General features: G+C 40.5%; 1 long non-coding RNA gene across 1 annotated transcript in view; it reads right to left on the reverse strand.

The window, feature by feature from the left end:
* LOC116589372 overlaps positions 1-27,288 on the reverse strand; it is a 64,148-nt gene that overhangs the window by 16,663 nt on the left and 20,197 nt on the right. The window contains exons 2-3 of the long non-coding RNA XR_004285290.1: positions 7,751-7,878; positions 2,665-2,759 (exon numbers count right to left, since the gene is read on the reverse strand). This is a non-coding gene — a long non-coding RNA (uncharacterized LOC116589372). The remainder of the gene's footprint in view (positions 1-2,664; positions 2,760-7,750; positions 7,879-27,288) is intronic.

A 27,288-nucleotide genomic window follows, 5' to 3' on the forward strand; every position in this document is an offset into this window, starting at 1 on the left:
AAAGGATCCCATTAGTACTATAGCAGTTGCTTCCCGTGCTTGTAGTTATCAAAAAATAATTATAAATTCAGGGTGTCTGGGTGGCTCAGTGGATTAAAGCCTCTGCCTTCAGCTCAGGTGATGATCCCGGGTCCTGGGGATCGAGCCCTGCATCGGGCTCTCTGCTCAACAGGGAGCCTGTTTCTTCCTCTCTGTCTACTTGTGATCTCTCTGTCAAATAAATAAATAAAACCTTAAAAAAATAATTATAAATTCAGTCCACACTTTGCCTTGTCAAGCTGAAAAAGAAAAACAAAAGGAAGAAAAATGCAGTGGCATGACTGTTCCTTGATTAGCTTTAATGCATAGCGATAATTTCACAATGTAATTCCATCTCCATTCCACTTCCTGCAACACACCATTTTCTTTCTTTCTTTTTTTTTTTTTTTAAGATTTTATTTATTTGAGAGAGAAAGAGAGAGTGAGAGAGAGCATGAGAGGGGAGAAGGTCAGAGGGAGAAGCAGACTCCAGATGGAGCTGGGAGCCAGATGCCAGACTTGATCCCAGGACTCTGGGATCATGACCTGAGCTGAAGGCAGTCGCTTAACCAACTGAGCCACCCGGGCACCCAACACACACATTTCCAAGAAGCACAGATATCTATTCTAGTTAGTTTATATGTAAGCTGAGTTGCCTATGTTGTGTTACAGTAAGAAACTTATGTGGCCCAAGTCTGTAGTAATGAGGACATGAAGCTTTTGGTAGTTAATGAAGATTTACCTTGGCTTCGCTCGGATTGCTGAAAGCCTGCAATCATGGAGCTCGAGATTTCAGCTACTGTGTAAGTGGAGCTTGCTACCACCATGCTGAATGCCAACTAAATGTCTGCGAGGGAGTTGTCCAAGTGCTATGTATTTTTTCGCCCACTAGAACAGCTAAAATTAAAAAGACGGACAATTCCAAGCTTGGGCGAAAATGTGGGGAAACTAGAACCCTCTTGCATAGTTGATAAGAATGCAAACTAGTACAGCCACTTGGGAAAACAAGCTGGCAGTTTCTTGAAAAATTAAGCTAACATTTCCTGTATGACCCAGAAACTCCATTCGTTGGTATCTACCCAAGGGAACTCAAAGTATCTGACCAAGATCTGTATGCCATGTTTATAGCAGTGTTATTCGTAATAGCCAAAATCTGGGAACAACTCAAATGTCTACCAACTGATGAATGGTGTTTCCATTTTATGGAAGGCTGGTTGGTAATAAAAAGGAATGAACTACTGATGCATGTAACAACATGAATGAATCTGAAAACCAACACACTGAGTAAAAGAAGATATTGTGTAGTTGCATTTATACGAAATCTCTGGCAAAAGAAAAACTATGTAGCAGCAAGAAACAGATGGAGAGGCTTGCTGAGAGTGCAAGGGTGGACCACAAAGGGACTTGTGGAACTTTTGGGTATTTAATATATTCTAAATTTTTATTGCAGTGATAGTTGTATGACTGTATATATTTGCTAAAACTCATATAACTGTATAGTTTAGATGGGTGAATGTTAAGGTATCTAAGTTATATTCCACTAAAACAATGAAACAGAGTTTTTGTGTGTTTTTTAAGTTCATTTATAATTTTCAGTAAAAATTTACATGTGCACTTTAGAAAATGGGCAAGGTATAAAAATGGAAAACAAAGGGACACCTGGGTGGTGCAGTGGGTTGAGCCTCTGCCTTTGGCTCAGGTCATGATCCCAGGGTCCTAGGATCGAGCCCCATATCGGGGTCTCTATTTAGCAGGGAGCCTGCTCCCCCACCCCCCCGCCTGCTGCTCTGCCTACTTGTGATCTCTCTTTCTCTGTCAAATAAATAAATAAAATCTTTTTTAAAAAATTGGAAAACAAAAACCTTAATCCCACCAGCCAGAGATAACTCCTATTAACACTGTTAATGAGCTAATATTGAAGACAGTACTACACCGGGGCACCTGGGGGGCACAGTCAGTTGGGCCTCCAACTCCTGGTTTCCTCTCAGGTCGTGATCTCAGGATCCTGGAATTGAGCCCTGTGCCAGGCTCTGAGCTCAGTGCGGAGTCTGCCTGAGATTCTCTCTCCTTCTCCCCCTGCCTCTCCTGCTCGTGCTGTCTCTCACTCTAAAATAAATAAACATATCTTAAAAAAACAAAAACAAAAACAAAAAGTCCAAAGGATGTCATACCTTGGTAGTTTTCACTTAACATTACATCTTGAGGATTTTACCATGTCATTATAAGTTTTTTAGTCATGTTTGGTGGCTTCTTAACAGTCCATTGCCCTTGAGAGAGTGATGATATCACTGCTACTTTGGTAGGAAGCGGGACTCAATCCCAGGACCCTGGGAACATGACCTGAGCCGAAGGCAGATGTTTAACCGACTGAGCCACCCAGGTGTCCCACTTTCTTTCTTTTCTTCTTCAGTCACATATTTTAGGCTACTTAGATCTTTGGGAGGTTGGTTAAGTGCTGGATCAATCACTGTGGCCCTTCATACATTGTCCAGCTGGAAACATCGTACATTTGGACCTGCCCTCCTTTAAAGACAGTCTTCGCTATATGACTTGCTTGGGCCAGTGAAATATGAGTAAAGTGATGGGATACTTCTGGAAAGAAGCTTAAGAGTCAGTGTACAATTTGCCACATTCATTATAACTTACCTGGATGATCATGAAAGCATGAGTTGAGATACAGCCTCTTGCCAGTCTAGGTCGTTGGGTGACCTTGTTGACCAGAGGTCTCTGGGCAATTCACTCTAGGAGGTAGAATGAGTGAGAAATAAACCTTGCAGCACTGAAATTCAGGGATAATTGTTACTACAAAATAATTGGGGTTATCTTGACTCATATAGTTCTATGTAATTATTATATGAAAATAAGGTAAAAAGTGGATCAATGTCTTTTCACTTCATGAAAATGCAAAAGGTGGTGCTAGCACGGTGTGATCTCAAACAAATAAAAAGATGTTTCCCTAGCCAATGATTTTCCAATTTGAAAATAATTTCCTAATGCATTTCTATAAATAGAGGGAAGAAAGGAAGTTGTTTGACTCATAGGAATAAAGTAAACCATGGGCTTTTACGAAAGTGGCACCAACAATTCAGTAAGAAAGGAAAAAGTCAATTCTGAGACTCAGAATCGATCCATATCCCATCTGCTTTGTGTCCTTCGACTATTATTACCCAGACAACATTGTGTGCATTGTGATTTAGCAAGAGCACCCCTGTGCTGGTCTGATGGAGAGAGATGTTTAGAGTTGTTGCACAGAACATGTTATGAAATCAAGCCACCGCCAGTGGATGGAGCATTTTACGTTTGGATCCCAACCAGGAAGTTATTTTTCTTGTCAAAGGAAAGGGAATACATTATCCTTCCCAGGGTCACACAAGCAGAAGCACACACAGGATGCCAAAGGTCAGCTAGGGCGGCCATGGCAGGGGAAACAGAGGCTCACATGTACAACAAGGAGATAAGATTTTACAAATCATTTTGGAAGACAGACCAGATGTGCTCTGCCATAGGAATGAAAGACCCAAGGAAATGGCCTTTCAGCGTGAGTAGGCCTGAGATCTGGGGCCAGGAACTTAATAAAATACAAAAAGAAAAGAAATATTCACCAAACACCACTGGTTAAGTGTTTTTACCCTACCAAGGATAACAGAGCACTCCTACATAGCTTTTGTTATTATACATAAAAGATGTGTGTACATCCAGATAGATAGATAGATAGATAGATAGATAGATAGAGTCATAGCCTAAGTACAATCATTCTCAAAAATCATTTGTCGGGACGCCTGGGTGGCTCAGTGGGTTAAAGCCTCTGCCTTTGGCTCAGGTCATGATCCCAGGGTCCTGGGATCGAGCCCCGCATCGGGCTTTCTGCTCAGCAGAGAGCCTGCTTCCTCCTCTCTCTCTCTCTCTCTGCCTGCTTTTCTGACTACTTGTGATCTCTGTCTGTCAAATAAATAAATAAAATATTTTAAAAAATTATTTGTCATCTTTAAAAAGTCCCAAATTTCAGAACCCTTCTGGGCAGTCCTATATAGAGATATAGATATCTGGGCTGGCAGATTCTTTTTGTGACCATTACAGTTAAGATTCTGGGGCCCAGACTGGGACAAGCAACACTTATGTGCCCCCTCTATATTTCCAAGTCACTGCTAAACAATGACTTGCTCTGTGTGTTTTTGTGGAGGAGAAGAGCTGTGGGTAAAGCATGGGTGATTTGTTCCTTTAGTACTGAGATATGTGTAGTGACCTTGGATGAGACTGATGTAGGAAAAAATACCAAATGGCAAAGAAATAGTGGGAGAATTACAGTTAGAAATAAGGACTTGTAATGGGCTTAGGTTAAAAAATCACAAAACTGAAACACAACTTTTATGCTTGAAAAAAAACATTGGAAGAGCATGGATGTTCAGATTTTTAATTTTGGTTTCAAAGCCATTTTTAATGAGAAGATATGAGAATTTTTACTTTTTCAAAATCATAATATTAGACCACATCTTTGCTGAGTTTTAAATAATCACAGTACGTCTCTTAGGTAGCATAATGGAGGGCAAAGTTAAAAAGACTACAGTTCTACTTCTGTTGGAGAACATAGAGAAGAGACAAAAAAAAAGCAGGTCAATTTCTTCCCCAGTACCTTTATAAGTAAAATAGGAAATATAGGTCCTGGGGATTGATTTTGAAGGTTGCTAAATCTTAATAGTAACAGCTAATATTTACTGAACATCTGCCACATGGCAGACAATTTTATCTGCCCCCAAATCCACTCTCACATCATGTGTCCCAGTGTCAACACCCTAGGTATTCCCTTGCCACGTGGATTCTGGGCTGGGCCAGCTGATTTACTCTGCCCAATGGGACATTAGCAGACACAGTGTAAATCAAGGCTGAATAAGTGCTTTGACGTTAGATTTCTCCTCTTGAGATTTAGTTGCCATGTAAAAAGCTCGGGCTAAATTACAAAATAATGAGAGGTCACATGGAAAGAAGTTCTAAGGGGATGAGAGGCCGTCTTAGATTATTTCAGCCTTAGTGAAACTCCTGTTAAATGCAAGTGCATAAGATTTTCAGGCAAAACGAGCAGAAGACCCACAGAACTAGCAGAAAAAGTAGAAGACCCAGAAGACGGGCTGAGTCCCACCCACAGAGTCATAAAAATGTTATCTTAAGCGTTATATTAAACATAGTAAATGTTATCTTAAGCTGCTCTATTTTGGAGTGATTTCTTACAAAGCAATAAGCAATTGAAATATGGGTAATATAGGTGCAATTGACAAATATGAAAATTGGGGCTCAGAGAAGTTAAATGTATTGTTAAAGTCTTATAATATGTTTATAACTCAAAATGTACCACATAAAGACCCATGTTGTTTTCACTATACTCTACCCTAAATTTTAAATTGTGTATCCAAACTGCTTACTCGGCATTTCTCCTCTGTTTTGTTAGAGGCAGCTTAAACATAAGAGCTCCCAAACAAGGGACGCCGGGGCGCCTCCGTCGGTTGAGAGTCTGCCTTAAACTCAGGTTGTGATCCTGGAGTCCCAGGATTGAGCCCCATCGCGTTCCCTGCTCAGTGGGGAGTCTGCTGTTTCTCCATGTCCTACTCCCTCTGCTCATGTTCTCTCTCTCTCTCTCTTTCTCTCAAATAAATAAATAAAATCTTAAAAAAAAAAAAAAAAAGAAAACGAACAAAACAAGAAGTCCCAAAATAGAGTCTCGAGTTTCCCCACCCCCAAATTCATTCTCCTCTGGGTTCTCTACCTCAGTAAGTGACACCAGCACCCAGCTAGTTGCTTAGGCCAAAAATCTTTCACTCACACCCCTCAACCAATCCATTAGTAAGTCCTGTCAACTCGAACTTCAAAGTAGCCTCTGAATTTAACCCCACTGATCGCCATTGCGGGCCACCATCATGTCTCACTTGAACTACCAGCATAGCCTTGGGGCAGAGGGGAGGAGGGGAGAAAGTAGCACCAGAGAGAACAAGAGAGTGAAAGAAAAGGGGGAAATAAGAGCGACACCTGATTCAACAGCTCTTGTTGTCATCTCCTCCATCCTCTACCCTATCCCCATCCCTGGCCCTGTCGGTTATTGTCAGGGCAAGGAGGCTAAATTTAGCAAGAACAGGGGTCTGCCATCTCTCTTTCTCCTTTGCCAAGAGGCTCTAGCTCATTTTTAGAAAAAAAACACAGGAACTCAATGTGTGTACATCAATTACAATTGATTTGGGAATAAAGTTTTACATCTGACTTTGGGGAGATGACAACAGGAAGGGACTGAGGTCGTGAGCAGGCATGATCCCTTCATCCACACACTAAATGTTACTTTGGATTTTGATGGTTTAGTCCTCAAGAGAGGAGATCTGGACGGGGGAAGGTTAATTGGCTAAGCAAGGCCAGGACTTCCAATAGAGACTGTTCTCTTAAAAGAAAAAAAAAAGCACCAGGATGTGTTAGACCAATAAATAATTCATCGGACTGCCTATTCACAGACTAATAGAAAAATATTATGGAATGCCTACACGTCAATCAGTCTGCAGTTAGTTAAGTAAATACAGTATGCAGATGTCACTTGTAAAACCTGGATTTATACATTAATCATATGTTTCACCCAGGCAAAAACATCATATCTGGCAACTTGACTTGGAAGTCTATTAAAATCTCATAGCCTTGAAAAGGTTACCTGACATCTTGTAGGCCAGATCTGGGGCTGAATGGACATGTCCCCTGCCACTGAGTGTACAATCGCCAAACACTCAAATGACACTCTAGTTACATTTGCTGCCCTTACAGGGAAACACTGAGGGCTCTGATCCCTCTGGGCCTGCTGGAACTCTCCTGGCTTAGGGGGCACAGCTGCAGCAGCAAATGCAAAAGCAGAATGTGTGTCTGCAGATGCCCCGAGTACAGCTCCATCAGCAACTCCCATCTTTACCTAAACAAGTTTCTCATTGTTCGATCTGCTTTTAAAAGGAAAAAAAAAATGATGATGCGGTAATAATATAACAGTTCAGTCTCACTGTGTCCCAGGAACTGGGTTAAGTGCTTCATGTACGATTTTTCTCTTCTATTTAGTGCTTATAGCAACCCTGGGAGGCGGGTACTATTATTATTCTGGTATTTTTTTTCTGATTAAATATGTAGAATATGAAAAACAAAATAAAGGAGTAATCAGTTACCTCATGGGTAATGCAGCAACAAATTGACACCATGTAGCCTCTGAGGAAGTGCACTCAGAAGGAAATAAAACCACCTGTATGGTGTTCTTACTGAAAGTGTAGAGCAAGTATTCAATTAAGATTAGACAAACCTAAATTAAGGGATCTTCTGAAATATACCTGGGCAGTAACTCTTCAGATGTGTCAAGGGCAAGAAAGACAAAGACAGACTGAGAATCTGTTCCCTATTAAGGGAGACTAATGAAACAAGACAACCACATGTAACATGTGAACTTGGACTGCATTCTGGACCAGAAAAAGAACATCAGTGGGACAGTTGGTGAACCTGAGGACTGTGGATCAGATAACAGTATTTTGTTAATGTTAACTTTCTGATTGTGATCTTTTCACTGTGAAAAATGCGTAAAAAATGGTAGCATTTGGGGAAACTATGTGATAGGTATTCGGGAATTCTTTCTACTGTTTTTCTTTTTTTGCAAGTCAAAGATTACTTCAGAATTAAAAGTTGAAAAATGGAAAAAAGAAAAAGAAAGGAAAAGGGGAGAAAAAAAACCCCTCACATTGTGAAGCATCCCAGCAGAGAATCTAGGAAGACAGGAGGTGATACCAAATCCAGAATGGAAAATGGGAATGCTTCTTTTCCCACAGCTCTTGGTGCCATTTTTGGTTTGTCCATAGAGTGGTTCATCTGAAAGATAAGTGTAAACATTCTTGAGAATGACAGGCTGTTAGATTTGGAAAAGAATTTAGAAATAGTCTTAGGGGTCTCATTTTGCAGAAAAGACAACTGAAACTCAGAAAGGCACAGGGATCATGGGTCCAAGGTCACGCAACAGGAGAGCCAAGATTAGCACCTAGCTCTTCTGGGTCATGGGATACTATTTCTGTGCCACCAATCACTTCTGAAAGAGGATACCTCTGTGCCACATGGAACCCAAGCTCAGAATCCATGGTGTAGGGCACCTACCTGTTAGCTGTGTGATTCTTTCTGCCTGCTTGCTGAAGATTTGCTTCTGTAGCCAGATAGTCGTTCACTTATTCACTCATTTAGCAAATATTAATTGAGTGCTTTCCAAGTGCCCAGCACTGCTTGAAGCACTTTAGATACTGAACCATCAAAAATAAAGACCTTGCGTTCTATTGGACAGGCTGAGATACCACTCCATTCTCTACCATGAATGACCTTGCATGACCTTGGGCACCTCCCTTTACCTCTTAAGCCTCAGTTTGCTCTTCTGTTATGCAGAGAAGGTAGAATTATTCAAAGGCTGTTCTGACTATTAAATAAGATATTGCATCTAAGCTCTTAGAAGAATGTCTGACATGTAGGTACTCAATAAATTTTAAGTATTACTGTTATTTCTTTCCTCTCCAACCTGAACCTGAGTCAGTTACACTAGCTGCTGGGGATGTCTGGGAGCACTCAGCAAAGCTATAGACTATTTCTGAATGCATTGAAAGCTCGCATTTAGGAAGGTAAGATTTTCCAACAGAGTAATTTTCCATTTCCCACTCCATTTCTTTGCTATTTTCAAAGGTAGATAAACAATAAAAAGAAAGGGCAAGAAAGGCCAGCTGAGAAAATTGGTGTTGAGCAAGGAATTCAAGTGGGAGTTCTAATATGCAGAATATCAGATAGATTTTTATCTAGATTTAAATGAGACTGGAGGCTGGTTGCATCTACCTCTTCATGGGCATAATTTCGATGCCACTTTAGCCAACCCTTGATTATTTCCACAAATGGAAAGAATAATAGATTACTGTGCATAAAACAAGATAAGGAGAGCCCACTAGTGCTGCTTAGAACAAACTTCTGGTGCCTTCGATTGCTATATCCTGAGAATGTGAGCACCATGCTCTGCCCCATTTTTTGTCGCCTGTCTCCCTAGGGTCAGTTTCATCTAGGTGCCTACTTTCTTTCTCTTCCCCAACCTTCTCCCATAGCATCCAGCAGAGGGACTCCAATTCAGGATGGGTTCAACAAATCTTTGTTAAGTAATAAATCTATTGGGGGCAGTGAAATCTAGTAAAACAGTCAGAAAATAAAGTTCAGGGGTAGTGAAAGGTCCTTCACTCCATTCACAATTCTGTCTGTCCGCACACAGATGGTTGGGACTTCAGTGAAGAGAAAACACTCCAGTCTCATGCTTCCTAGGCAACAATTTTCTGAGAGGTGGGTCATTTAGGGGTTTGTGCTACTATTCTCCAGTCACAACTCTTTACAGAAAGGACATCAGGTAAATCCAACCAGGAGATCTATTTGGTTACATATCTGTTTGTATCTTTGCCTTCCTTGATCATCAGGAATGAATCCATATTTTTAAAAAGTGCTCCAAGTGACTTTATAGGGCCTCTACTGTTGAGAATCAATGCTGTAGATATATTACATGGTCAGGGAATCAGTTGAGTAGATTAATTGTCAAGTTCCAATTTCAAACTTCTGGAGGAAAGAATATGTGGCTTAGCTTGGGTCAGGTAGCTACCTCAATTCCAGTCAAGTTGGCCAGTCAGGCAGGATCCCATGATGCAAACAGATTTGCAGGGAACCCCATTCCCATGAATCTTAAAGAAGAAGGAGGGTGTCACTGTAGGTTAGGAAAAGCATGGTATGGCAAATAATACAGTTGTTCCTACATGTTCCAGAATAATTTAAGGCAGCTTCCAAAGACACAAGCAGTGCAGTAATTTTTATTTGTTTATTTATTTATTTATTATTTTATTTTTTTAAAAAGATCTTATCTACTTATTTGAGAGAGAGTGTATGTGTACATGAGAGAGAGCATAAGCCAAGAGGGAAGGCAGAGGGAGAAGCAGACTCCCCACCAAGAAGGGAGCCCCATGTGAGACACAATCCCAGGACCCTGGGATCATGACCTGAGCCAAAGGCAGATGCTTAACCGACTGAGCCATCCAGGTACCCCACTGTGCAATTTTTTTTTAAACAAAAAATATTTAAACAGAGAGACCTAGTGGACAGGAAAAGAAGTAGTTGGAGGAATCCAACAAAAAAGAAGTAGGATTGGTGCTTCAAATTATGCCACAAGGCCCAGCACACTCAACTAAAAGTGGATCCCAAATTTGGCTGCTGAGTTTCCTTGCAGCTAACAGAGAAAGAAAATCAACTACTCGATTCCCAACATTCATAAGCTAAAACATACCAATCATCGGTAGAAAGGCAGCTTTTCTGGAACAGAACACTAAGAAGAATTTCTCTTGTGTGGTTAAATGAGCCATATTCTCAATGATCATGTAGGACATAGAGCAGCTTCTCTGACATCACTCAAAGCAGACTTGCAGCCCAAGGCCAAGAGTAGAAGGCAGGGCGAGTATAAAGAGCAGAGGGCAGCATGTGGTCAGTGTAGAGTGGGGATGGGTCCCAACTGGTGAAATAGAGAGCAGCTTTAGTCAAGATATTGTTTTCTTTTTTGTAGAGAAATCTTCTACTTGAAACTTCCTCCAAGCCTGCTTCTTCTCCCCTTCAACCTCAACCCCCATCCTGACCACAGACTCTCTGGTATCAAAGTTGGGTTGTTTACTTAACAAGAGCCTACCAGTTAACTACACAGAAACCACATTAGGGTTGGTCCCCTTAAAAGAGCTCTGAGGAAATTGAGGTTCTTTCTGTCCTAACATTAGCTGGTTCACAGAGGACAGACAAGCATTTACGAGAGGCGCATGAAATGAAAAGGAAATGAGAGAAGGAAATAAAGTTTGACAGTGAGGGCTCTGCCATTTGGGGTTCGCTTTTCAGAAAACCCATCCTACCTTTATACTCTGTACTAAATTGGTTTCTGAAACAGACTTCATTTCAAGTTCCATCTTTTCTAATGTAAGGAGGAGATTTTCTATCTCAACGAGTCGATTTGGGTCAAAAAATTAAAAAAAAAAAACAAATAAAAAAACCAACTGTGGCAAAGATTGTCTCTTGTGTAGGCAAACTATGAAGATGGGAGAGGGTCAGCCAGGAGCCATTTGGAGATCATTTAGACAACTATCCATGCCTGGGGTGCATCCAGAAATAGACTTCTAATCCAGTGCTCTTCTTACTGCTTTGGCAATATACTGGATCCACTGAGAAGGGTGGACCATCTCAGGGTGCAGAAAAGGAGGCAGTGGCCTTGGAAGAGGGCATAAGTCTTTGAATCAGACAGGACTAGGTTCGAATCCTGTTCTCTATAGTAGCTTAACTTCTCTCAGCCTGTTTTACCATCTCTGAAATGGGAATAATAATGGCTTCCTGTTGAAGTTAGAAATAATGTAAGGATTAGGAGCAATGTGAAGGATTAGAAATTATACAACTCATAAATTAGTCTGGCAAGTAAAGAGGAGGTGCTCCATAAATAAAAGTAGTCCATCCATCCATCCTTCCATCCATACACCCATCCTTCTACTTACTATCTTTATTCCTTTTTTCCTGGTCTTTATTATGTCTGAGTATCAGCTATACAGCCAAGGTAGGAAAAAGAAATGGAGTAGCCATGAAAGATTATCTTCCTTCAGAAAGTATCAGTTTCAGAGGAATATTTTGTGCCTCAAAATAAGTGAACACAAGGGTTCACGGCTCAATATTTTCCAATCGTTCAGATGTTAAGAGCAGTCGGAAGCAGTAAGCTGATATTCCCTCTAAAGGGAAGATTTCACACCTTCCTTCACTCCAAATATTTGTTTTGTAGCCCATGCATTGGCTCTTAGGTGTCCACTTGTCCATCAGCTCTAGCCATCTTGTAGTACAACCCTGGTCAAACACTCTGCTTCTATAAATAGAGTCCTCTCTCTCCCAACCCTTGAGAAGAAAGAGTTCTAATGCTACTTCTCTCTATACTTCTGAAATGGACCTGCCTGACTTTCCTAGGATGCTCTTAATTCTTTGTTTATGTGCTGATTACAAGAAATACATTTTTATTTTATTTTATTTTATTTTACTTACTTATTTTTTAGGTAGGCTCCACATCCAGTGTAGGGCTGGAACTCACAACCCTGAGATTAAGAGTTGCATGATCTACTGAGTGAGCCAGCCAGGCTTAATTCTTTGTTTATAACATTAATTTCTTATTCAAATCAGTTATACTTATTTATTATAAAATCCAAAAAAAATTTTTAAACAAATAAGAGAGGAAAAGAGCAAGTCCTGCTGATTACCCCCTTAGAGATTTGGCCTGCTAATCTGTCCCCAGGCTTTTTATACCTAGCACACATACCTTCTCTATTTCCTCCCAAAATAGAACCATGTGATACATATTATGGAATGTGCTTTCTTAACACAAAAATTTATCGCCAATATTTCCCCCATGCCACTAAATATTTCATGTTATTTTTGTTTGCATCTCTTTTATTTCCTCATCGCCTCAGTGAGAGCATCAAAGCAGGAAGTTAGGAAACTAGGGGCCCACTTGGCTGGGTGACTCTGGATAAATTATTCCGTCTTCACCTGGATGATGTACAGTTCTGTGTCAGCATCAAGGTGTTTTGTGATTCCAAGCAAAGTAGTATATTTTCTTGAAAAATAAAAGGATTCTGGATTTTTAAAAGACAAACCTCTTTAGCCCAGGTCATTGTCAGCTTGTATACATGTATTTTTGTAAGGTGAAAACTTGATTACCCTAAGTGTCTTCCATGCAAACCAGATGTTATTCAGGAAGAGAAGAAGCAATGCTTAAAATACACAAATGATGTGTATATCATTAGCTGTGTACCTCTTCCTACTGCTGGCTTCACTCACAGGCCTAAGTCTTTCCAGTTCTGCTTCTGTGGCTTTCTGAAGTTGAACACTGATCTCTACCCAACCTTGAGACCTTCACATTTTTATGGAGCTGGGTTATCAGTTGTAGAGGGAGCTGATCAAGGTCTCTCTGTTTACTTTACTTAGCCCTCTGACTTCCCTCACAGAAGTCCTGTGTGTGTTATTTGTGGAAAATGTTTCAAGGAGCTGCTGAAACTTTGTTTTCTTAATTAAAAAAAAAAAAAAAAAAACTCATGATAGATCCTGAAACCGACTCAATGTTCTTTTTACTGGACAGAGTGTTCACCATTAAACTTAAATTAAGTAATTTCACTTTATCCATCAAATCACAAAGGCCTACTGCTTTAAATCTTAATACTTCAAAGATTTTTTCACCAAAAATACTTTCTACTTTTTATGAACAGATTCCGGTGGTTAAACAGAAACAAAAAACAAGCTACAACAACAAAATAAGCAGATGACATGCTGAAGTGGTATTGACAAAAGAATACTAGGAAATAAAGGCATGCAAAACACACGCACATGCATATGCACACACATATATACACATATACTACATACACAATCACCCTGTCTACTGAAAACAATTGGCACAGGCCACACCCATTTTACGTAAATATTTTGGTGGAGTTCAATGCTGAAGAAATGGAATCCAAAGACCTGCTAGGTGTGTCATCCAGAGTAAGTCACTGAAACTCTCATTTGTAAAATGGGACAATAGTACTACCCATGAGAACTAAATAAAAAGTAAAAGTAAAAGCAAATCTAAAGTGTAAAATGATATGTAAATGTGAGGATTTTAAAAAGACAAGGTTCTTGTAGCTCATAATAGGAATGCCCGAAGATGCCAATTCCCCAAACCATCCTGCTTTCCCTTAACAGAGGTTCCAGAATGAAGCTTCTGAGTTCTCCTTTTGGGTTTAAGTTGCTGACCGAGCCAGTCTCGGGGCCTAGCTTCCCTTTGCGAAAACAACCCTGAGCCTGTTCTTGAACCTCAAGTATGATCTAGTGGGTGAAACTGAGTTCATGAGTCTGTCTGACCTTGGGTTTACCAGTTGCCTTTGCTCAGCTGGGTTAGATGTTTAACTACTTGGTGAGTCATTCTCTAACATTCCGAACTGGGCCAGTCAGCCTTGTCATCTACCTCATTCAGTGGGTTATGGGCAACAGGCAGATAGGTTGACCACTGGGAGAGGAGGGCTTTTTTGGGCCTGGGAATTGCTTTCTATGAACTGCAGTGGCAGGGAGGGCAGGGCGGTACAGTGGTGAGCGTGCAGGAGTCAGGCCCAGGGCACTTGGGCTGGCACCATCTCTGCCAACTGTTCCTCAGTTTTGTTATCTGGAAAATGACATTATTTCTCGCTCTAAATGAACTGATTTTATTTTATTTTTTTCAGCTGTACTAAAGTACAACTGACATATACATGCGTTGATTTTAATAAGTATCTCTGATACCTCTACAGTAACCTAAATTTATATACATAATGTCACTTGGTTTTATTCTCAAAAGAATGTTGAGAGATAGTTAGACAATTTGATAGTTATGTCTCCCCTCTTACAGATGAAGACATATAGGCTGTGATAGTTAATTTTACATATCAACCTGCCTGGGCTCAGGCTCTCTAGGAGCTTCTGATATATGCTCAAGTCCCTCTCTAAGGCGTCCACTCCCTGCCTCTTAACTCTGGGCCTTTGCACGATGTCCTACCTGCCTGGGATGCCTTCCCACACTCCTTATCCTCGCTTACTTTATTCTGGTCTCAGCATCCCTTGAGGTGATTTACTCCTCACTATTCCAGGTCTGAGAAGACTCCTCTGGGTTGGTTACTCAATTGTGTGCTCCCAGAGAAACCTACCCATTCCTCTAAGGATGATCATTTTATATTGCTCAGTATTAAATTTTCTGTCTCCCTCAATAGGCTGTATGTACCCTGAGACTAAGGAGTCATACTGCATTTATTTCTCTATCTCCAGGGCCTAGAATACTGTCTGGAACTTAGTAGGTATCTGATAAAGGTTTGTTGAATGGACAAATAAATCACTGAATGAATGTAATTAGTCATTGTGTGACACAACTGACTTCACTCTGTTAGCTGAGTCCAAGCCAGCCTGGATGATGTATGGAAAGTGCCCAGCAGGATGGTTGGGTCAAAGAAAGGGATCTACAAATATCTCCTCTTCTTCCTTTTGCTTCCTTTCCTCTCTTTGAAAACATTTTATACAAAAATTCCAATACTGGATAAAGACAATGTTCTTTCTTGATTGATTGACTGAAGGAAGATGAGGAATGGTTTCCAACCATCCACCTAAAAATCATGGTTTCTGAGAGCATCCCTTGTCATATTCAAAACAATGGTCTGTATTTGACGACCATCAAAAACAATTTATGGTTGACTACTTGGAAAAGATTTGATTTTCTTCTTTTCTTCTCATACTTTAGTTTTTGTTTGAAGTTTCCTTTAATAAAAATTCTAAAATATTTTGGACATTTGAAAGGCTAGCACTAGCACCATGGTCATCTGTTTATCTACTATCCAGAATAGAGTTTCTCAACCCCAGCATAAGACATTTGGGTATAGGTAATTTTTGTTGTTGGAGGCTGTCCTGTGCATTGTAGAATGTTCAGTGGCATTCCTGGCTGCTACTTACCAGATGCCAGTAGTACCCCCACTCTTACCTTGTGTCAGCCAGAAATGTCTCCAAACATTGCAAAGTATCTCCTAGGAAGTAATTGTTTCCTCTCCCCCACTGAGAACCAATCTGATTTAAAAAAAACCAAAAAACCAAAAAACTATGATTTTGCTATATCTGCTCTATTATATAATTTTTTTCCAAAACCATTTGAGAATAAATTGCAGATATACTGGGGGTTCACACCCATATATTTTTAAAATTTTAATTGTATTTTTTAATTTATTTTTATATAAACTCAGCTTCCAACATGGGGCTCAAACTCATAACCACAAGATCAAGAGTCCCATGCTCTACTGACTGAGCCAGCCACACACACCTCACTCCCATATATTTCAGAAAGCGTCTGCTAACACTAAGGATATTGACCTACATAACCAATTTCTTTATACATGTAAGAATATTTCTAAATCTCTAATATTATCTAATACCCAGACCATATACTTTATTTATGCAGAGTAATATTGGCCTTGAGTATGGGAAAAGAAGATATATTTTAATGGCTAATTCTGGTCTTATATCTGAAATACAAATGAACGATTATACAGTAGTCTTTGCAATTATGTCGAGGCAAGGAATTTTATGTCAAATGGCTTCTCTTAGTTTCAGTGTTCTGGCTAAGTTTTCATGATCAACCTACAGCATAGACGCATCAAGACACTTGGAAATTTTAAAAAATAACAAAACTGAAAGTAAATGTCCTGTTTTAAAATGAATCACTGAGAACTTTGGTACTTCCAATTCTTAGATCATTTCATTTTCTCTTTCCCCCACATCCTTCTTGGCCTCACTTTTTTCTATATAGCTTTGAAAATGGGCACATCATTCTATGGTCAATTTTTTTTTCCTTTTTTAAAAATTAAATTAAGTTTTATTTTAATTCCAGTACAGTTAATATACAGTGTAATATTAGTTTCGGGTGTATAAAATAGTGATTCAACACGGTACTCATCACAAAAGGTGGCCTCCTTAATCCCGTCACAGTCACATATTTCACCCCTCCCCCACCCACTTCCCCTCTGGTAGCCATCCGTTTGTTCTTTATAGTTAAATCTGTTTCTTTTCTTCTCTTTTTTTAAAAAATATTTTATTTACTTATTTATAGAGAGAGAGACAGAGACAGTGAGAGAGGGAATACAAGCAGGTGAAGCAGGAGAGGGAGAAGCAGTCTTCCCATCGAGCAGAGAGCCCAATGTGGGACTCCATCCCATGATACTGGGATCATGACCTGAGCCGAAAGCAAACGCCTAATGACTGAGCCTCCCAGGCACCCCAAGAATCTGTGTCTTGGCTTGTTTCTGTCTCTCCCTCTTTTTTCCATTGGTCATTTTTGTTTGTTTCTTAAATTCCACATATGAGTGAAATCAGGTGGTATTTGTCTTTCTCTGACCTATTTGGCTTAGCATTATGTTCTCTAGCTCCATCTATGTTGTTTCAAATGGCTAGATTTCATTCTTTTTTATGACTGAGTAATATCATACATATATGTATACACACACACACACATATATATATCTATCTCACATCTTCTTTATCCACTCATCAATCAATGGACACTTGGGCTGCTTCCATATCTTGGCTATTGTACATAATAATGCTATAAGTATTGGGGTGTGCATATCCCTTTGAATTAGTTTTTTGTATTCTTCTTAAAATTTTTTATTTAGATTCAATTAATTAACATATAATGTATTATTGGTGTCAGAGGTAGAGGTCAGTGATTCATCAGTCTTATATAATACCCGGTGCTTATTACATCGTGAGCCCTTCTTAATGTCCATTATCCAGTTTCCCCAACTCCCCAGCCTTCTCATCTCCAGCAACCTTCAGTTTGTCTCCTACGATTAAGAATCTCTTGGGGCACCTGGGTGGCTCATGGGTTAAGCCTCTGCCTTCAGCTCAGGTCATGGTTTCAGGGTCCTGGGATCGAACCCCACTTTAGGCTCTCTGCTCAGTGGGGAGCCTGCTTTCCCTTCTCTCTCTGCCTGCCTCTCTGCCTCCTTGTGATCTCTCTCTCTGTGTCAAATAAGTAAATAAAATCCTTTATAAAAAAAAAAAAGAGTCTCTTATGATTTGTCTCCCTCTCTGATTTCATCTTGTTTTATTTTTTCCTTTCTCCCCTTATAATCTCGTTTTGTTTCTTAAATTCCACATATGAGTGAGATCATATAATAATTGTCTTTCTCTGACTGACTTATTTCCCTTAGCATAATACCCTCTAGTTCCATTCATGTTGTTCCAAATGGCAAGATTTCATTTTTTGATGGCTGAGTAGTATTCCATTATACACATGAACCACATCTTCTTTATCTGTTCATCCATCAGTGGACATCTGGGCTCTTTCCATAGTTTGGTTATTGTGGACATTGCTGCTATAAACATTGGGGTGCAGATCCCCCTTTGGATCACATTTGTATCTTTGGGGTAAATACCCAGTAGTGCGAATGCTGAGTCATAGGGTAGCTCTCTTTTCAGCTTTTTGAGGAACCTCCGTACTGTTTTCCAGAGTGGCTGCACCAGCTTGCATGCCCACCAAGAAATGTAAGAGGCCTGCCCTTACTCTGAATCCTAGCCAAAATATGTTGTTTCCTGACTTGTTAATTTTAGCCATTCTGACTGGTGTAAGGTGGTATCTTATTGTGGTTTTGATTATAGTTCCCTGATGCCGAGTGATGTTGAACACTTTTTTGTTTTTGAATTCTTTGGGTAATACCCAGAAGTGAGATTTGCTGGGTCATTGTGTAGTTCTATTTTTAATGTTGTGAGGAATCTATGGTCAGTTCTTACTTGACTCCTCATCTGCTTTGCCCCACTGTCCTTTGTCCTACTCACAATTCTTGGCAAATCTATAGCCTTCAAAAAATTGTACTATTGCCATCTTCTCACTTACACCAAAGATCCTGAGATGTGCTGCAGAAAAATCACCCAGATTGATTCCTACTTATAAATATTAGGCTGGGCTTCTACAGCCTAGAAATTCTATGACGTCTCCCTGATTATATGCCCTAATCTCTGCAGTGACCATTTGACAGACTTCTGACCTCTGGTTACCCTCATTATAGATGGCCTCGCCTCCTACTTTTTAAGTCCAGAGGGATCATCTGATAAGAAAGCCTTCAACTTCCAGGAGTACAACGCTCAAAGTCTCTTGCATTCTCTTCTAGTCTTGCTTCCTTATGTCCTGCCTTAAAAAAACTTGTCCCTACTCTGCCTGATTCATACCTTTTGCTCTGGGATGGAGGCTGTTTCTCTGTCTCTTCCCAGGGATTTGGTCTTCCAACTATTCCTCCTCTTTCCTGTTTCTTTAATCACTCCCTCACTTATCAAGTCTCTCAGCAGAAAAAGAACTCTTATGATCCTATGACAACCCTCAACTGTCTCAACTGTCTCATACCATTAACAGCCAGATTCTCTAAAGATATAAATCTAAATCTCTGGAGAAAATGTTCATAATATTCATCAGATTTTCCCTCCTTCACCTTTGAGAAAGGCTAAAAACCTGCTCTCTGCATCTCTTTCCATGGAAATCTGACCTATGTTCCACTGGCTTTTGATCCTTCTTCTGAGTTCTCCCTTTCCTGGATTTCCAACTGGATAGGCACCTCAAGCTCATCTGGTTCCAGGCTGAACTTGTTACTTTCTGCCTCCCTCAACTTTTGTATCAGTGAGTGACACAGCCCCTCTTGATTGCCCAAGGCTAAAGCCAGGATGCACCCTAGATCCTCTGGTTCTCATAGCCAATTAGTACCAAGTGTGACCCAGTTCTACTTTCTAATGGGTCTGAGTTCCATGTGCTTTGTTCCCATTGTGACCATTCCTGTCCAGATGGCCCTGATGACTACAACAGACTTCTAATCAACCTCTCTGCTTCCAGTGTTGCTCCTCTCCAGGCCATTTGCCATGATGCAAACACCATAATCTTTCTAATATGCAAATATAATCATATCATTGGCTCAAAAGCCATTAGTGGTTTGCTGTTGTCTTTAGGATAAAGTCCAAGCTCTTTAATTTGGTCAGCTGTTCATTTGTTACCTGCCTACCTCTCCAGACTTATTCAGAGTCCTTTGTCGTCAACACCATCCACTCGCAGACTAAGGCTCCAAACATAATGAGCTTATTGCAAGGTCCCAAATGAGCCAGGTAGTCCATTGCTTTTTGAACTTTGCAAGTATGGTTTTCCTCTTCTTGTAAGTTAAAGTCAACCACTGTCTTGGAGATGACCTGAGAAAGATTTCTTTGGCAACAGTTGTATATTCCACACTATGATAGGCCAAAGCCCTTAAATGAATAATAAAAGTTCCTTACGGTTTATATAATGCTTCATACATTTTTATAAATAAGGTTTTGGTGTAGGAGTAATATATATTCATCACAGAAAATTTAAAAAAGGCAGGCATGCATGTAATGTGTGTATATATCTATATATGGATGTATAGAGACATACATATAAGAGGTAGATAGATTTAAGGAACAGGTTCATCTTATGCATGTTTTATTTTAAACCAAACACTTTTCTTTTTGTGCTGAAAATATCAGTAAATAATTTAATAGAACATCAATTATTATAATGCAAACAGCAGCAAACTGTAAGAAACCATCATATCTTCACATGAGAATTATTTTTGACCTTGCTAAGAACTCTCTGCGAACTTCCAGCTTTCTTTTTTAGTTTTGGGGGGTTAAATATACATGGTATAAAGTTGACCATTTTCACCACTTTTTAAAAAGATCTTATTTATTTATTTGAGACAGAGAGAGAGAGATCACAAGTAGGCAGAAAGGCAGAAGGAGAGAGTGGGGGAAGCAGGCTCCCCACTGAGCAGAGAGTCCCATGCGGGGGTTGATCCCTGGACCCTGAGATCAGCACCTGAGCCGAAAGCAGAGACCCAACACATTGAGGCACCCAGGTGCCCCATCCATTTTTAAGTATACAATTCAGTGGTATCAAGTACAATCATAATGTTGTGCAGTCATCACTACTATCCATTTCTAGAACTTTTCCATCATCCTAAACAGAAACTCTGTATCTAGTAAATGATAACTCTCCAGCCCTGCCTCCCCATAGACCTTAATAACCTCGATGTGTACATGTTGTTTTATAATTTTTTCACTTAATTTTCTAGTACCTTTAACTATTCTCCTACATAATTTTTAATGACTGCAAAGACCCTGTTGATTACATTATAATTTATTAAACTGGGTTCCTGTGTTTGGATATTTAAATTAAGTACAATTCTAATTTCTCACTCTCAAAACAACACTACTCTGAACTTACTTGCCTTATTGTTTCTTTTTTAAGATTTTATTTATTTATTTGTGAGAGAGAAAGAGAGAAAGAAAGAGAAAGTACAAGCAGGGGGAAGGGCAGAAGGAGAGGGAGAAGCAGACTCCCTGCTGAGCAGGGAGCCCAACTTGGGACTCAATCCCAGGAACTCCAGATCACAGTCTGAGCCAAAGGCAGACACTTTACCCACTGAGCCACCCAGGCACCCCCCGCCTTATTGTGTTTTAAACAGTTTTTTTCTTCTCAAATCCTGTGAGGATTTAGAATTGACCATGTTGTGTCACATTTGAGATGAAGAAATATTAGACTGTAAATCTCGTCTGTATGATACTATAATGAATATATGCCATTGTATATTTGTCCAAATCCATAGAATGTAAACACCAAAATTGAACCATAAAGCAAACTATGGGCCTTGAATAATTATGGTATGTCGGTGTGGGTTCATTGATGGTAACGAATGTACTACTTTCGTGGGAGAGGCTGATAATTGGGGAATTTATGCATGTGTGAAGACAGGGGATATATGGGAAATCTCTGCACTTTTTCCCTAATTTTGCCATGAACCTAAAACTGCTCTAAAGCATTAAGCTTTGGAGCGATGGGTTGGCTCAGTCTATAGGGCATATGACTTGATCTCAGGGGCATGAGTTCAAGACCAACTTTGGGTGCAAAGTTTAGTTTAAAAACAAAAAACAAACCATTAAGTCTTAATTAAAAAAAAATAATAATGGGGAAATAGAGTTCAGAGAGGTTCTGAGTTGTCTAATATCTCAAGGCTGGGAAGGGACAGGTCTGGAACTGGAACCCAGGACTTCGGGGTGCTTGCCCCTATTCTATACCATCTAAGTCAGTCTCTTCATTTCTCAGCTTAGCAAAGGATTGCAGTTCAGCAGAACGGAGTATCAGGGGATGACAAACATATGTGGAGTGATGGCCAAACAGAGCTGCCAAGTCTGGGTTAAGTAGGAAGAGTGCAGACTTATGATAACACAGTCAGGGGAGTTGTGAAATGCTCATGGACAGCAAGCCAAACTGGAATACCACAAGTCAAGGAGGGGGCAGCTCATGACAAGGCTGTAAGAACTCTGAATGCAGCTAGGAACTGAGAATGGGCACCACCCTACTCCCTAGTCCTCACAAAGTCCATCACGTGAAGAACTTGCTAACATGGAGTTCCTAGCCTCTGGAATTTACCGGTGTACTATGTGCCAATTTGATCACTAATACAGTGGTAGTAATCAGATTTGGGGAAAGTTTTTTTTTTTAAGATTATTTGTTTATTTGACAGAGAGAGAGAGGTCACAAGTAGGCAGAGATGCAGGCGGTGGGGGGGGGAGCAGGCTCCCCGCTGAGCAGAGAGCCCCATGTGGGGCTCAATCCCAGGACCCTGAGACCATGACCTGAGCCGAAGGCAGAGGCTTAAACCACTGAGCCACCCAGGTGCCCCTGGGGAAATGTTTTTGAACAAATCTAATGAAACACATTAGCATTTAGCATGTAGCATTTAGCTACAGTAAGGTTAAGTGGGCTACTTAAAACTCCAGTCTCCTTTGCTCATTGGCAAAAAGGATGTTATCTTGGCAGAGAAACATTGGTATTGAAAGCAGATTGTCATTGGTCTTAAAACAATTACATTTATTATCATTTCATAAATGCAATTTATTTTGTAGAAGTAATCTTTAAAACATTAGGTCCACAGTGGAAATATAACAAAAGAGAATCTTCAAAGTGAATGAGTTCTAACTTTTCAACCAGTTAATGCTGACTTTGCACATTTAACCAATTTTCATTTATATAATTTTGCTTCATTTGGGTTTCCCTAAAACCAAAGACAGAGATGAGGACCTGTGAGCAGGAATTTATCTGTGAAGTGATCCCAGGAAGCAGGAGGGCAGGAGTTGGGAAGTTTCTAAGGAAAGGAGAAACACCAAAATAATGTTTGCTGATGGGTAGGTTTCTGCTGTGAGCAACTATGTCTTACTTTTACGAGGGACTTCTAAGGGACTGAGTAGGACATGGCTGTAGAGTTGTCCCATTAAGGCATGGGAGTGTTTATTCATCAACTCCCAGCCTTACAGACTGCAACTTCCTTCTGGGGGTCAGTCTACCCTCCAGTCTCCTGCCCCAGTGCTTCTGGGATCTAGGATGGGATAAGCAGCCTTCTGTGGTCTCGAAGAAAGCCCTGAGGCCTAAACCAGTGTATGCCAGGCATAAGCACTCAAGATGGGCATGGGAACTACATGGAACTGGCCATCACAGTCACCCTGGAGTTAGGTGGGCTGAGAGCATGTGCTTCAGAGAACACCAGGGTATAAACTTATTTCTTTCTTATCTAAACCTCTTTATTTCAAAACAAAATACATGCACACATGCCCCTGCAACGAGGACAAAGCTTTTTTTTTTTTTTTTTTTTTTTGGCTAGTACCAAAAAAAAAAATCAATTTTTTTAAGATTTATTTTTTAAAAAGATTTTGTTTATTTATTTGACAGACAGAGATCACAAGTAGGCAGAGAGGCAGGCGGCAGGGGTGGGGGGGGCAGGCTCCCTGCTGAGCAGAGAGCCCTATGTGGGGCTCGATCCCAGGACCCTGGGATCATGACCTGAGCTAAAGGCAGAGGCTTAACCCACTGAGCCACCCAGGTGCCCCAAGATGTATTTATTTATTTATTTATTTATTTTGAGAAAGAGAGAGAGCGCACACACAAGCCGGGGGAAGGGCAAAGGAAGAGTAAGAGAAATCCTCCAGCAGATTCCTCACTGAGCCACTGAGATCAGTCCCAGAACTCTGAGCTAATGACTTGAGCCCAAATCAAGAGTTGAACGCTCAACTGACTGAGCCATCCAGCTGCCTCTGCAAATTAATTTTTTAAATGTTATGTTAAATTTAGTATGGGAATTAAAGACAAGAGAAACATTTATCGAGAACTTTTAAAAAAGATAATGTTTTTTTAGGGGGCACCTCAATGGCTCAGTCAGTTAAGTGGCTGCCTTCAGCTCAGGTCATGATCCCAGGGTCCTGGGATCGAGTCCCACATCAGGCTCCCTGCTCAGTGGGGAGCCTACTTCTCCCTCTCCCTCTGCTTATGTCTCTGCCTACTTATGTTCTTTCTCCATCACTCTAATAATTAATAAAGTCTAGCTACTATTTTTTTTAAAGTAACATCCAACATGGGTCTCAAATTTACAACCCTAAGATTGAGTCACATGCCTTAATGACTGAGCCAGCCAAGTGTCCCATCTAGATCATTTTTCACTCAGCATCCACTAAACTTTGACATTGTATTTTCACCCAAAGAACTCAAATGTAAAATTAGATAATGCTTTCAATGTCATTAGTTATTAGGGAAATGCAAATCAAAACCATGGTGTGATACAACTTCTACCCATGGGATAGCTATAATAAAGAAGATGGACAGTAACGAGTGTTGGCAAGAATGTGAGGAGACTGGAACTCTCATACCTTACTGGTGGGAGTACAGAAAGTTACCACCACTTTAGAAAATAGCTTAGCAGTTTCTTTTTCTTTCTTTTCTTTCTTTTTTTTTTCCTTTTAAAGATTTTATTTATTTATTTGACAGAGAGAGATCACAAGTAGATGGAGAGGCAGGCAGAGAGAGAGAGAGAGGAGGAAGCAGGCTTCCTGCCGAGCAGAGAGCCCGATGCGGGACTCGATCCCAGGACCCTGAGATCATGACCTGAGCCGAAGGCAGCGGCTTAACCCACTGAGCCACCCAGGCGCCCTCTTTTTTTTTTTTTTTTTTTTTTTAAAGATTATTTATTTATTTATTTGACAGAGATCACAAGTAGGCAGAGAGAGAGAGGAGGAAGCAGGCTCCCCGCCGAGCAGAGAGCCCGATGTGGGGCTCAATCCCAGGACCCTGGGATCATGACCTGAGCTGAAGGCAGAGGCTTTAACCCAGTGAGCCACCCAGGCACCCCAGCTTAGCTGTTTCTTAAACTTATGTTTCCTATATGACTATCTAGCGATTCCACTAACTTTCTACACAAATGTTCACAGCAGCATTATTCATAATGGGCAAAATGGAAATGACCCAAAAGTCCATCATCTGATGAATGGATAAACAAAAATGCCCTATATCTATCCCATGGGATATTATTCAGCCATAAAAGGAATGACTTACTGATTCATGTAATAACATGGACGGACCTTGTAAATATGCTAAGTGAGAGAGGCCAGTCATGAAAGATCACGTATTATAGGATTCCATTTATGTGGAATGTCCAGAATAGGCAACCTCAGACTCTCTGACACAAAGACCCTGTGTCTAGAGACAGAGGGCTGTCTCTAGTGGTTGCCTGGGGCAAAGAGTAGAGATGGGTTTTAGAATACACCCCCCCCCCGGATTCAACATTATAAGCCTTGAAATCTTGGATCATGTGTTTAAAAATTCCTGTCTTCAGTGTCTTTGACTCTACAATGGAAATAAAAATGCCAACCCACTGTGGAGATTAAATTGAGAAATGTAATAAGGTGTCTGGCACAAGACACATTTAGTGAATGGTAACTATTATTACTACTACCACTATTGTTGTTGTTGTTGATAAAGAACACAGGGTGAGGAAGTACACAGGATAAGAGATACAAGGCTAAAATACATTAGAGAGTGGGCACAAAACTCTGAGCAGAGACCGTGTTAATAATTTGATCATGATAGGATATAAGGACTGCTTTAATTGGATGAACTATCAATCTCATAAAATGTGTTCAAAGACTATGGAGAACAATTAAAATTAGTATGGGGGAACTGAGGAAAGCATAAAGATAATTTCTACACAGTTTCAAGAGGGGCTTTGTGGACTTCATGGGTCTAACCTCAGCCTTGGAATTAAGAATTACTTTGCCAGGTAACTTTTTTCTAAGTTATTTACTTACTTATTTCAGTAATCTCTACCCCCAAGGTGGGGCTTGAACTCACTATGCTGAGATAAGAGTCTGCTTGAACCAGCCAGGCGCCCCTGGTCAGGTAACTGTCCAGCTTGCACCTGGGCCAACTGACTAACACTTTCTGGTTTAGTCCACCTGGTTACACTAGACGTGTCATTATTATCTTGCTTATCTGGAAGATTTAAGGGACTTTCCCCAGGTCCCAGAGTTAGGAAGTGGCAGTGTCAGCCTTCAAACCAGTCTCTGTCTAAATTCAAAGCTCATGTTTTACAAGGGAAGAAGAGGTCCAAGGAGAGGGACGAAATGAAAACAAAGAGGAATCCTGAGGAAGACTGGCTGCTAATCTCTTGGCTTTCCCTTCAGATAGCCTCCCCCAGGACAGTGACTTTGCTTACCCCGGGCCTCATTCATATCAGGTTCAGGTGCACAGCTCCAGCGGGACTCCATTTACATGGAATTCACAGCCAGTGGTGGCAACCAGCTGCCCATGCCCAGCAGATGGTGTGGGAGCCAACAAAGTGGCTTGCAAAAAGATCACAAGGTGAGTGTGTGTGGTGGGGCCTGGCAGCAGGAAAATGCAGGGAAAGGATGCTGGGATGAGATAGGCATGAACTGGAAATGTAGGAAAGGTCAGATCGTAGCGGCTGGGAAAGGGAAGGGAAAGATGGAGGTTGGGTTTGTCAGGAAAGGAAGGAAAAGGTAACTTTGGTAGGGGAAAGTTTCAGAGACAGTCACCTTGGGGAACATTGTATCTCCTAAGATAGCTGGGGCTCAAAGGAGCAGGGAGGGGACTGAGCCAGCAGTGAGCTGGGGGACTAACAGAGAGGAGGTGGAAGAAACCAGAGAAAAACCTTGCGTACTCTGCAGTTCTACTGAAACTTTCTGAGTGGTTTTTACTGTAGATGCTGGGATGGAAAACGAAATAGGTTAGTGATTGGTCTTTTCACTTAAAAAAGAAATACTCAGGAAGTTTTGATGACTCATTGATGAAAGTGATATTGTTTTGAAGTATAAAGCATATCAGGGGACTTTTCTTTTTGTAGGTGTATTTTTTTTTTTTCAGTGTTTGATTTTTCAAAAAAATTTTCTTTGGAAATGGAAACATTTTTCCACCTCTGAGAGGTTTCAGTTCTGGAAGATGTTCTATCTCCCCGCAAGTCAGCTCAGCGACAACGCTCTAGATTTCTCCTTTGATGTTGGATGCCTGGACTCTGAAAGCTTCAGCTGACTTTTGGAGGCTATTCTCCTGTTATACTCATTATGGTTTTACAGCCTGACATGGTGTCACCAAGTCACCAAGTGAAAGACTGGTAGACAAGGCTGGGCTCCAAATCCTAGAACTGACTTTTAGTCCCCAACTAAAAAGTTATCATAATATTTTTAGATTATGATAAACCCCAAATCATACCTGAAATTTCTCAGGAAGTCTGAGTTAGCCTTATGGATTTTAAATGAAAGGTTGATCTGTTCAAA

The sequence above is a fragment of the Mustela erminea genome, chromosome 1 (genome assembly GCF_009829155.1).
Source record: "Mustela erminea isolate mMusErm1 chromosome 1, mMusErm1.Pri, whole genome shotgun sequence".
Classification (NCBI taxonomy): domain Eukaryota; kingdom Metazoa; phylum Chordata; class Mammalia; order Carnivora; family Mustelidae; genus Mustela; species Mustela erminea.